Source organism: Lycium ferocissimum, chromosome 3, assembly GCF_029784015.1.
Source record: "Lycium ferocissimum isolate CSIRO_LF1 chromosome 3, AGI_CSIRO_Lferr_CH_V1, whole genome shotgun sequence".
NCBI lineage: Eukaryota > Viridiplantae > Streptophyta > Magnoliopsida > Solanales > Solanaceae > Lycium > Lycium ferocissimum.
In genome coordinates, this window is record NC_081344.1 from 70,491,601 (window position 1) to 70,502,047 (window position 10,447).

A 10,447-nucleotide genomic window follows, 5' to 3' on the forward strand; every position below is an offset into this window, starting at 1 on the left:
CCTATTTATTCTTATTACGCTCGCAAATCTCCTTTTCAAGTTCAATTGACGAGCCACAAATAGTGCTTAATTATTTCGTCAAATAATCAAACAATTAAAATTAAGAATAAATAAATAACCCAATTATGGAAAGCCAATAGATATAAATTATAGTCAAATGTCAACTTTCATACTAGTGCCACAACCATAGAGCTACAAGGTTTATCTACTAATGATTCGAGCAAGAACACAAGAATTCATGGATAATACAAGGTTCAATGATGAAATAGAGATGAAAAGAGATAAACCCTAGAAGAACTGATCTTGTCCCTTGTTCTGCTGCAAAAATACGTCCAAGATACCTAATAATCGTGTTTGGGGTCTATGTATTGTTTAAAAAAATATAAAATTAAAGAGGTCGCTAATTTGTAATTTGCCCAATGATTCTCAAAATCTAAAACCCTGTTTATATGTTCTTTATTATTATTGCAAAAGTAAAACATTTGATGAGACATCATATCTAAAGCTAACATCATATAATTAACTCAATTGACATGAAACAAGTTTGAGGATTAACTTATGTAGTTTCCTTAAACTTAATTTAGTTGGCTTCTCCGTCAGAGCAAACATTCTTATTCTTGTAAGCTCGTCTTGAGAGTATATTAGATAGTCGTTTTACTTTTGAATTAAATCATTAAATAAGTGTAAGTAATTAAATTCACACTCAATAAATAAAAATATCGAGATTTAATTGATAAAATTTAAATTCTAAATTCGATCCCTGACACATAAAAGGTTAAAGGGTGGTGGTTTAATTTAGTGCTTAACCCCTTTCCATACTTCGGTGGATACATAGCAAAAAAAAAAAACAAAGAAAAAAACGGTTATAGAGAAAGAAAGAAAGAAAGAAAGGAAGGAAGCAAGGGAGTGCTTGTGGATGAAATATATAGGCAAACAATCTCAAAGAAGGAACACAGAAAAGAAAAAGCTCACTTGACTTCATTGTGCTAACTCTCTACGGAGAGAAGGAAAGAAAACACCAAAAACACACACTCTGTGTTCTATCTCATAATCCACATAGAAATTGATGTTGGGATCTAAATAACACGATGCCATACGGAAGCTAACAATTCTAAACCTTAAATGACGATAAATCGTAAAACCAAAAAAGGATATCCTAAAAGGTCAGTACTTTGTGTACATATACACATGATCTAGTTCTTTGATCAGTTCTGTGTCAGTGTAAATTCTTTGCCCCTTTTTTCCATTTTTTGTTGATTCTTCAATCGAAGTAAAAAGCAGATTCAGATAAAAATGGAGCTGTACTGTCGGTCACAGTCTGATCAACAGACGGAATGGGTTCCCGTGGGACCGGAAGCTGGTCTAGAAGGTAAGTTTTTCATATAGAGAAAATTAGCATAGTCATTGCACAAAAATGACACAGAAACAAAAAAAAGTTATTGGTAATTTTACCCTCTGTTATGTTTTTGGCTAAAAAAAATTGATCAACAAAATTGAACAAAAAAACGTAACGGGAACGGCATTTTTTTAGCCAAAAACGTGATGGAAGATAAAATTGACCGGTATAAAAGGTGAGTTTCTTCCTATAAATTAGCACAGTTATTGCACAAGAATTACACAAAAATTTAAACAAAGTTAAATAAAATTAGAGTGGTATTTTTTTTAGATAAATTTGACATTAGAAGATGCTCGGGGATGGAAATGAGGGACTTTTTTTGAACCAATGGTAGTATTTTTTGATAAATAGGTAATTAAAGATGCTCGGTGATGGAAAATGAGGAATTTTATTTTTGATTCAATAGTGGTATTTTTTGATGAATGAGAAATTAAAGATGCTCAGCGATGGAAATGAGGAATGTTTTCTCTGAACCAATAATGGTATTTTTTTTATAAATGGGAATTAAAGGTTCTCGGCGATGGAAATGAGGAATATACTTTGAATCAATAGTTGTATTTTTTTTTTTTGTTGATAAATGAGAAACTAAAGATGCTTGGGGGATGGAAATGAGGGATTTTTATCGTAGAACTAGTAGTGGTATTTTTTGATAAATTGGAAATTAAAGATGTTCCGCGATGGAAATGAGGGGTTTTTATTTTTGAACTAGTAGTGGTATTTTCTTGATAAATTCAAAATTTAAGATGCTCGGGGATGGAAATGAGGGATTTTCTTAACCGATAGTGGTATTTTTTGTTAAAGGGGAAATCAAAGATGCTCGGCGATGGGAATGAGGATTTTTTTTTTTTGGACGAATACTGGTATTTTTTATAAATGGGAAATTAAAGATGCTCGGCAATGGAAACGAGGAATTTCTTTTTGAACCAATAATGGTATTTTTTTTTTATAAATGACCAATTAAAGATGCTCGGCTATGGAAATGTGGAGTTTTATTTTTGAACCAATAGTGGTATTGTTTTTATAAATGGGAAATTAAAGATTCTCGGCGATGGAAATGAGGAATTTTTCTTGACTCAATAGTGGTATTTTTTAATAAATGTGAAACTAAAGATGCTCGGGGGATGGAAATGAGGGATTTTTTTGAGCCAATAATGGTATTTTTTAATGAATAGGAGATTAAAGATGCTCGGGGATGGAAATGAGGTTTTTTTGGCCATTTATCCCATATAAAAGGCGAGATTGATTGTTATAATCCCGATTATAATTCGGGAAATCCACCTTTTGAACCAAGCGACTCCGGGATTAGAATCCCAATGGTAAAATTGTAAAAAGACATTTATTAATTTTTTCTTAGGGAAATTAAAGATGCACGAGATGGCAATGAGGGGTTTTTTTTTGGAACCAATAGTGGTATTTTTTTAATAAATGGGAAATTAAAGATGCTGGGCGATAGCATACCACTATTGGTTAAAACATATAAGTGAATATATAGTGTACTGAGTTTTTTCCTTATGATACCTATAGTTCACCAATGAAGCAACTTTTCTTTTGCATTTTTGCTTTGATGAATTTTGACTGTTGGAGTTGTTTATGTTTTTCTTTTTGGGGATCATGTGCACATTGTGTGTGTGTGTGTGTTTGTTTATGTTTTTCGATGACCCAAATGGTTTATTTCTGAAATGGTTTTTGTTTACTTTTTGTGTTTGGCAATGTAGAACCAATGAGGAGGGGAAAATCGAAAAAAGAAAGAAAAATATGAATAAGAAGCTGAAAGTTTTCTTTGTGCCTAGTCAAACGCGTTCACATGCACAAAAATGGATTAGAGCTGGGTACTAAAGTAAATTTAAGAGGTGATGAAAAATATTTTATTGATAAACTCAATGAATCTTTGAACGCTCTCTACAATCTCCACAATTTCTTTTGTTTCCTCTTGTTATGAAAATAGCTTGTAGCACTCTTATTTATAATAGTAAAAAACCTACTTTAACTCAAAACAGGAAAATCTATTCATATACTAATTTGACTATAAATTCTAACTGGATATGGATTAAAATATCAAATCCTAACCAATTTTGATTTCTTACAATTTTATATTATTATTTCCAACAGAAGGTGCTACTAAATACTACGGTAGTGATGACAATTGTAGTAAATGTTAACTACTACTAATCAACTAAACTTGAACCCATAAGAAATGTCATATTCATTGAATTACTTATAAAAAGACCTTTTAGTGGGACCTTTAATATATAATTCTTTTTTTTTTCGAAAATTGTTTTTATTACATAGGGGGTAGGGGAAGGGGAAATGGGGAAGAGATTACAATGTGGGGATTCGAATCCTCACCAACAAGGTGAAAGTTTAGGTAGTTAACCAACTGAACTACTAGATCCCTATTAATATATAATTCCAATGTGCTTTTGATGATGAAAGGATCACGGATGCTCTATGATGAAGCACAATCCCAAGTATGTGAAGGACATGACAGTAATTTCACAATTTAAAGAAAAACAAGTGTCGGTTGCTATCATTTGGTTACAAAAACCATTAAGAACAATTGCTTATGAAAAGAAAACACTTACGAGTGTGTTTTACAACAATGAAAGTTTCATAGTAATTTTTAATCATAGACAGTATTAAATAATATTTTATAAACTAGTTATTTCAAAGATTGTATGGAGCGTTTTTGTCCCCAATGTGAAATTACAGAGTGGTAAATAATATTTTATTTTTAATTACTAGTTATTTCGAGTGTTTCTTAGTGGAGGGATATTTTATTATATAAATTGAGTATAAAGTAGCTCCCGTAGGGAGCGTTTTGTCTCCCAAAGTGAAATTACATTTGACGCGAATAAATTTTAGAGAAAAGGACATAAATGCACGTGCAATGCATCGTAGCCTTTCAAAATAAATTCATTTTTAACCACAATAAATTTAACATACCATATCGGCCAAGAACTAGATGAATGAAATTTCTCGAGTGTTGTTCTTTTAAAAGAAAACACTAAGTAAACTTAGTGGAGGGATATTTTATTAATAAATACTAAAAGCAGAAAAACAAAAAATAAATAAATAGTCCTGATAAATCTAGAATCCTATGAAACAACATCAATTGAAAAATTGGAAAGTCAAACGGACATCTGGGTAGAAAACACAAACGGACATACAAAGAGTTATGGCCATTTTACTGAAGAGCTCCATATGTCAAATACGGACCGTATTTCAAAATACGGCCCGTATTTGCATACGGCCTCGGCCAAAAATCTAATTTTGACGTGATATGGACATTTTTGCAACACGACCTACCTCCTCCATCATCGAAACTAATACTCTAATTATTCCAACTCAATAAATTTTATGATCTAAACAAGGACATAAATGACCATTCAAGTCTTTAATTCAAGTTTTGGAGAGACTATTGACACCTTATGGCCCATAAAAATCTACTAAAAAGTTTCATTTCTTAGCCCTTTCAAAATAATTCCATCTTTTCTAATCATTTTTCAACTAATTCCAACCCATATGTATATAAACTATATCATTGTCATGTATACGTCTACAAGTTTTCATGCAATTGTATTACCGTATGTTATGTATAGAAAATGTTATTTCATACGTTTCATGAAATTGTATCATTGTTGTATAATTTGTATATAATAAATATAATCAATGTATACTCACTAATTATACACTTATTATACAATTACTATACACATATTATACATGTTTCCGGGGCGAGGTACACACACTCACGTACCCACGTGGTGATATCACATGGTTTATACATGTTTATCATGTTTTACTATGTTATATATATATATATGTACTCATGCTCATGGTCCATTTTAACGATTCTTATCACGATTATTTGTCCCATGGATAAGAAGCTTTAAAACCAACTAGCCCAAATAAATCCAATTGAGCGTATTGGTGAGCCCCATCTCATTCGGGGAGACATTGTCATTCTTTGATTAGTTTTGCACCTAAAGGTACTTGTAGCCCGGGGATTCACATAGAGGTTTCATAGACAATTGTTATGCGCTTTGCAAGGTGTTTAGTCATCTTTAGCTCAACTCATGTTATTTCCGCATTTGTGATTTAAACAAGTATTTTCATTAAATTATTATGACATCTCATGTTTATGAAAGCTCATCACGTTCATGCTATATTTCGCTCATGTAATGATGAGAAGCCATGTGAGATGGCACCGGGGGGGGGGAGAATGAGTGACAAAAACCAAACTAGCCCAAATAATCCAATTGAGCGTGAGAGCGGTCAAAAATGAAATTAGGGGGGAATAAAAGAATAAGTGCAAGAAGAGAGCGGTCAAAAATTCACAGAGGCACAATAGGAAGGTGATAACTTAGAAGTTGAAAAAAGATTCAAAGTACAAATAAGGTGGCAATTTAAGCTCCTCCACTATGACGCTGCCTCACCCATCAGACAAGTTAACGGATGATCCGTATTGCTTCCAATCGGTAAAGCCAACCCTTAAAACTTATCCACCATATCTAATGTTAAAAAAAGGTATTTCTTGCTCTAGCTCCGATTTGCTTCACTATGACCATACTTGTGACTTGAAAGTATAGTTTTCTATATTTGCGCCATTAAATTCAAAAATTCAAGAAGTAGAAAAATCACCAGCAAAAATAGAAAAATATTTGTGAAAATTGAAATGGGTTGAAGTACATACACACCAAAAAGGCTGTAATGCACATATCTACAAAGGAAAAAAATACGACGGGGGTTGGAGAAAAACAATAAGAGAACAGAAAGATCGATAAATGGGGGTTAAGGCATAGCCGACAATTTGTCGCCTGAATTCTGTCTCTCTAGATTTGATGAGAGCTTGGATGAAAATATTGGCTACCGCTTGTTTTTAGTTTGGGCTTGAGGGATATTTTGGGGCATTATCTTAAAATGGGGCCTTTTTGGGCTTTTCTTTTGGGCTTGTGGCCATATCATGTCTTTTTGTCTAAATTTAACATACCATAAGGGCTAGATGAATAAACTTTCTTAAGCATTGTTTTGTTCTTAAAAAAAAATAAAAAAATAAAAAGGAAACGCTACGTAAAACTTAGTGGAGATATATTTTATTAATAAATAATAAAAGCAAAAAAACAAAAAATAAACAAAAGACAAATAATCCCGACAGATCTAGGATCCTTTGAAACAACATCAATCACAAAATTGGAAAGCTCTTGAGTCCAGGAGCTACTCGTCCTTGACGGAGTATCGCCAAAGCCGCTTGTTCACCAATTGACGCGATATGCACGTGCAATGCACATGCGCTGAAACAAATTGCACAATAAATTTATCATTCCATAAGGGCCGGGAATTGCATAAGGGCTAGATGAATGAACTTCTCTGAGCGTTGTTTTGAAAGAAAAAAAAAAGGGCTAAGTAAGTGGAGAGATATTTTATTAATAAATAAAAAATAAACAAAAGCCAAATAGTCCCGATAGATATAGAATCCTATGAAACAACATCAATCGCAAAATATGAAAGTTCTCGAGTTCAGGAGATATATACTCGTCTTTGACAGAGTATCGCCGAAGTCGCTTCTTCACCAATTGACATGATATGCACGTGCAATGCAGGTAAGTTGAAACTAGTTGTTAAAAAAACCGTTAAAAACAATTGCTTATGAAAAGAAAACACTTACCTTTATGTCTTAAACAAATGGAAAGTTTCATACTAACGAATTTAGGGTGTGTTTGATATGAAGGAAAATGTTATCCATGATAGAAAATGTTTTCTTGGAAAACAAGTAGATTTCTTACTTATATTCTACAAGTTGGTAAGTAACCAAATTTCTTTATCCCAAAAGCATTTGTATGTAATCTAGCAAAACACTATTGGGTGGGGAGTGATGGTTTGGGGGTGGCAGAGGGTGGGATGGTGATGACTTGTTGGAGGCGTTGGGTGGGTTGAGAGGAGACAAAATTGGAATGTCACTTATGGAGCTTGTTTTTCCCTCCTTCCATTATGGACGTCAATTTTCTCATTTTTAAGGAACTTGTTTTCCTAGATAAAATCTTTCGTACAAACACAAGAAATTGAAAAACATTTTTTGGAAAATATTTTCCTCCATAGCAAACACGCACGTAGAATCCAATCTAGATAATCTGTACACTTTTTTGCTATGGGCATGAGACTGGTTGTAGTTTCACAAGCTCTTTAGGGGTTATATATGATAAATTCGTTGCTTGTCCTTGTGACGTTTTTGAACTGTTGCCTTGTCTTGCGAGGCTAATTGACAAATGTACCCCCCTTAATTAGCAAAGAGGTGAGACAGCGATTTAATTGTTTATTAAGTTAATTTAACTCGCTTTATCAGTTTGGTTCGGTTTTGTGGTTTTATTTGAACACCACATTTTATTTTGGCGAGTCCTTCTAGCTCCTAATTGTTTTTTTTTTTTTTGGGTAGGAAAAAACTTTTCTTGTGCAAACGCTTTAGGCTTATCTAGTCTGTCAACCTCATTCATCAGCCCATCGTGCTCTCCATCCTCTCATCTCACACCCGTAGATTTACCCTAAATCAACGACTCAAAACACCCCTCACTACTAAAAATCATTTCTTCAAACACAAAAATCATATAAAAACGTCAGGTCAGTGTTTAACTCAAAAATCCATCACAATCAATTCCCACAAGTAAAACAAAACACTTTTGAAATATTATTTGTTGTTATTTTCTTTTTTAAAATGGAGAAGAAAGGTGCTGGTGGAAGAAAGGGAGGTGGGCCCAAGAAGAAGCCTGTTTCCCGTTCCGTTAAGGCGGATCTGCAGTTTCCGGTGGGTAGAATTGGGCGTTACTTGAAAAAGGGTGGTTATGCATATTGGGTTGAAAGTGGTGTGTGAAATATAAAAGCAAACCCTCTCTCAAAGAAAGAACACAGAAAAAAAAAAAAAAAAAAAAACACCAAAAAACACACACTCACTCTGCATTTAGTTCGTCCTCATAATCCATATAGAAATTGATGGTGGGATCGAAATAACATGCATGGTGGCATCTTTGAAGCTAACCGTTGTAAACCTTAAATGACGATAAATCAAAAACAAAAAAGATCTACTAAAAGGTTAGCTCTATGTGTACATATACGCAATCTAGTTCTTTGATCAGTGTAAATTTTTGTTCCCTTTTCCAGTGTTTCTTGATTCTTTAGTCGAAGAAAAAAGCGGATTCAGATAAAAGTGGAGTTGTACGGTCGATCACACAAATCCGATCGCGCGTGGTCACGGAATGGTTTCTGTTGGACCTAGAAGGTAAGTTTTCATATAGAGAAAATTAGCGGTCATTGCACAAAAATGGCACAGAAATTTAAAATATGTGATCTTTTTTTTTTTTTTTTTTTTTTTAATAAATGGGAAGTTAAAGATTCTCGGGGATGGAAATGAGAGATTTTTTTGAACCAATAGTGGTATTATTTTTTTGATAAATGGAAAATAAAAGATGCTCAACAATGGAAATGACGGATTTTTCTGAAGTAGTAGTGGTATTTTTTTTTTTTTTTTATAAATGGGAAATTAAAGATGCTCGCGGGATAGAAATGAGGGATTTTTATTTTAGAACCAGTAGTGGTATTTTTTGATAAATTGGAAAATAAAGATGCTCGGGGGTGGAGATGAGGGAATATTTTTAATCTATAGTGGTATTTTTTGATGAATGGGAAATTAAAGATGCTCGGGAAAATGAGGTTTTTTTTAACCAATGGTGGTATTTTTTGACAAAAGGGAAATAGCCGAACAGATTTAAATCTCCATATTCAACTAAGCGAGGCTAAATGGTAGTATATTTTTATCGTCATTAGCGAAACAATTTCCTATCTAGAGGTTCACGAACACGCCCTATTTATCTTATATTATGCTCGCAATTCTCCTTTTCAAGTTCAATTAACAAGCCACAAATAGTGCTTAATTATTTCGTTAAATAATCAAACAATTAAAATCGAGAATAAATAAATAAATAACCCAATTATGGAAAGCCAATAGATATAAATAATAGCCAAGCATCAACTTTCATACAAGTGCCACAACCCTAGAGCTACAAGGTTTAGCTACTCATGATTCGAGCAAGAACACAAGAATTCATGAATAATACAAGGTTCAATGATGAAATAGAGTTGAAAAGAGATAAACCCTAGAAGAATTACTCTTGTCCCTTGCTCTACGGCAAAAATACGTCAAAGATACCCAAAATCGTGTTTGAGGTCTATTTATAGTTTACAAAAAGGCTAGGCCTTAAAAACCAAATCCTAGAAAGATTAGGAAATTCTCAAGTCGTGCGCATGGCACCAAGGTGGCACGCCTGTGTCTCTAAGTTTTTGCAGGCTGGCCATGCCACCTGCCGTGACATGTTGGGTGGCCCGCCCAACTATTATTTTCAGCCTTTATCCGATTTTCGACTTTGGTCCGTTTCTCTGCTCGTTCGACTTCGTTTTAGCTTAAAATGGAACGAAACTTCACCTACAATTAAAATATACCAACATATATAAACTCATATAATATATAAATTCACATACAAAAGAGAAATCTAAGTACCGAGAAGGAGCATAAAAGCATCATAGAATAGCATATATTTGTGTCAAATATCAGCAAATTAAAATTTAATCAAGTCCCAATAAAAATATTGAAAATAGGGTGAAAAACTCCTACAATAAAACTTTAATGTAAGAGTGGCTTTGACAACTTCTGCCAAAAAAAAAAAGTGTTGGAATACAATTGTATTCTGTTTTTAAAGCCCCCTCTCTTCTTACACGCTTCTAGGAAGGTGGAAATACATTCTTTGTTACGTTACTTCTTTTTATCTCCTTACGCCCTTTTAGGAGGGTGGAAATACATTCTTTGTGACGTTAATTCTTTTTATCTCCTTACGCGCTTTTAGGATGGTGGAAATACATTCTTTGTGACGTTACTCTTTAGGAGTTAACAAAAGCATTTCGGTCAAAAATATAAAATTAAAGAGGTTGCTAATTTGTAACTTCCCCTTTGATTCTCAAAATCTAAAACCCTGTTTATATGTTCTTTATTATTATTATTACAAAAGTAAA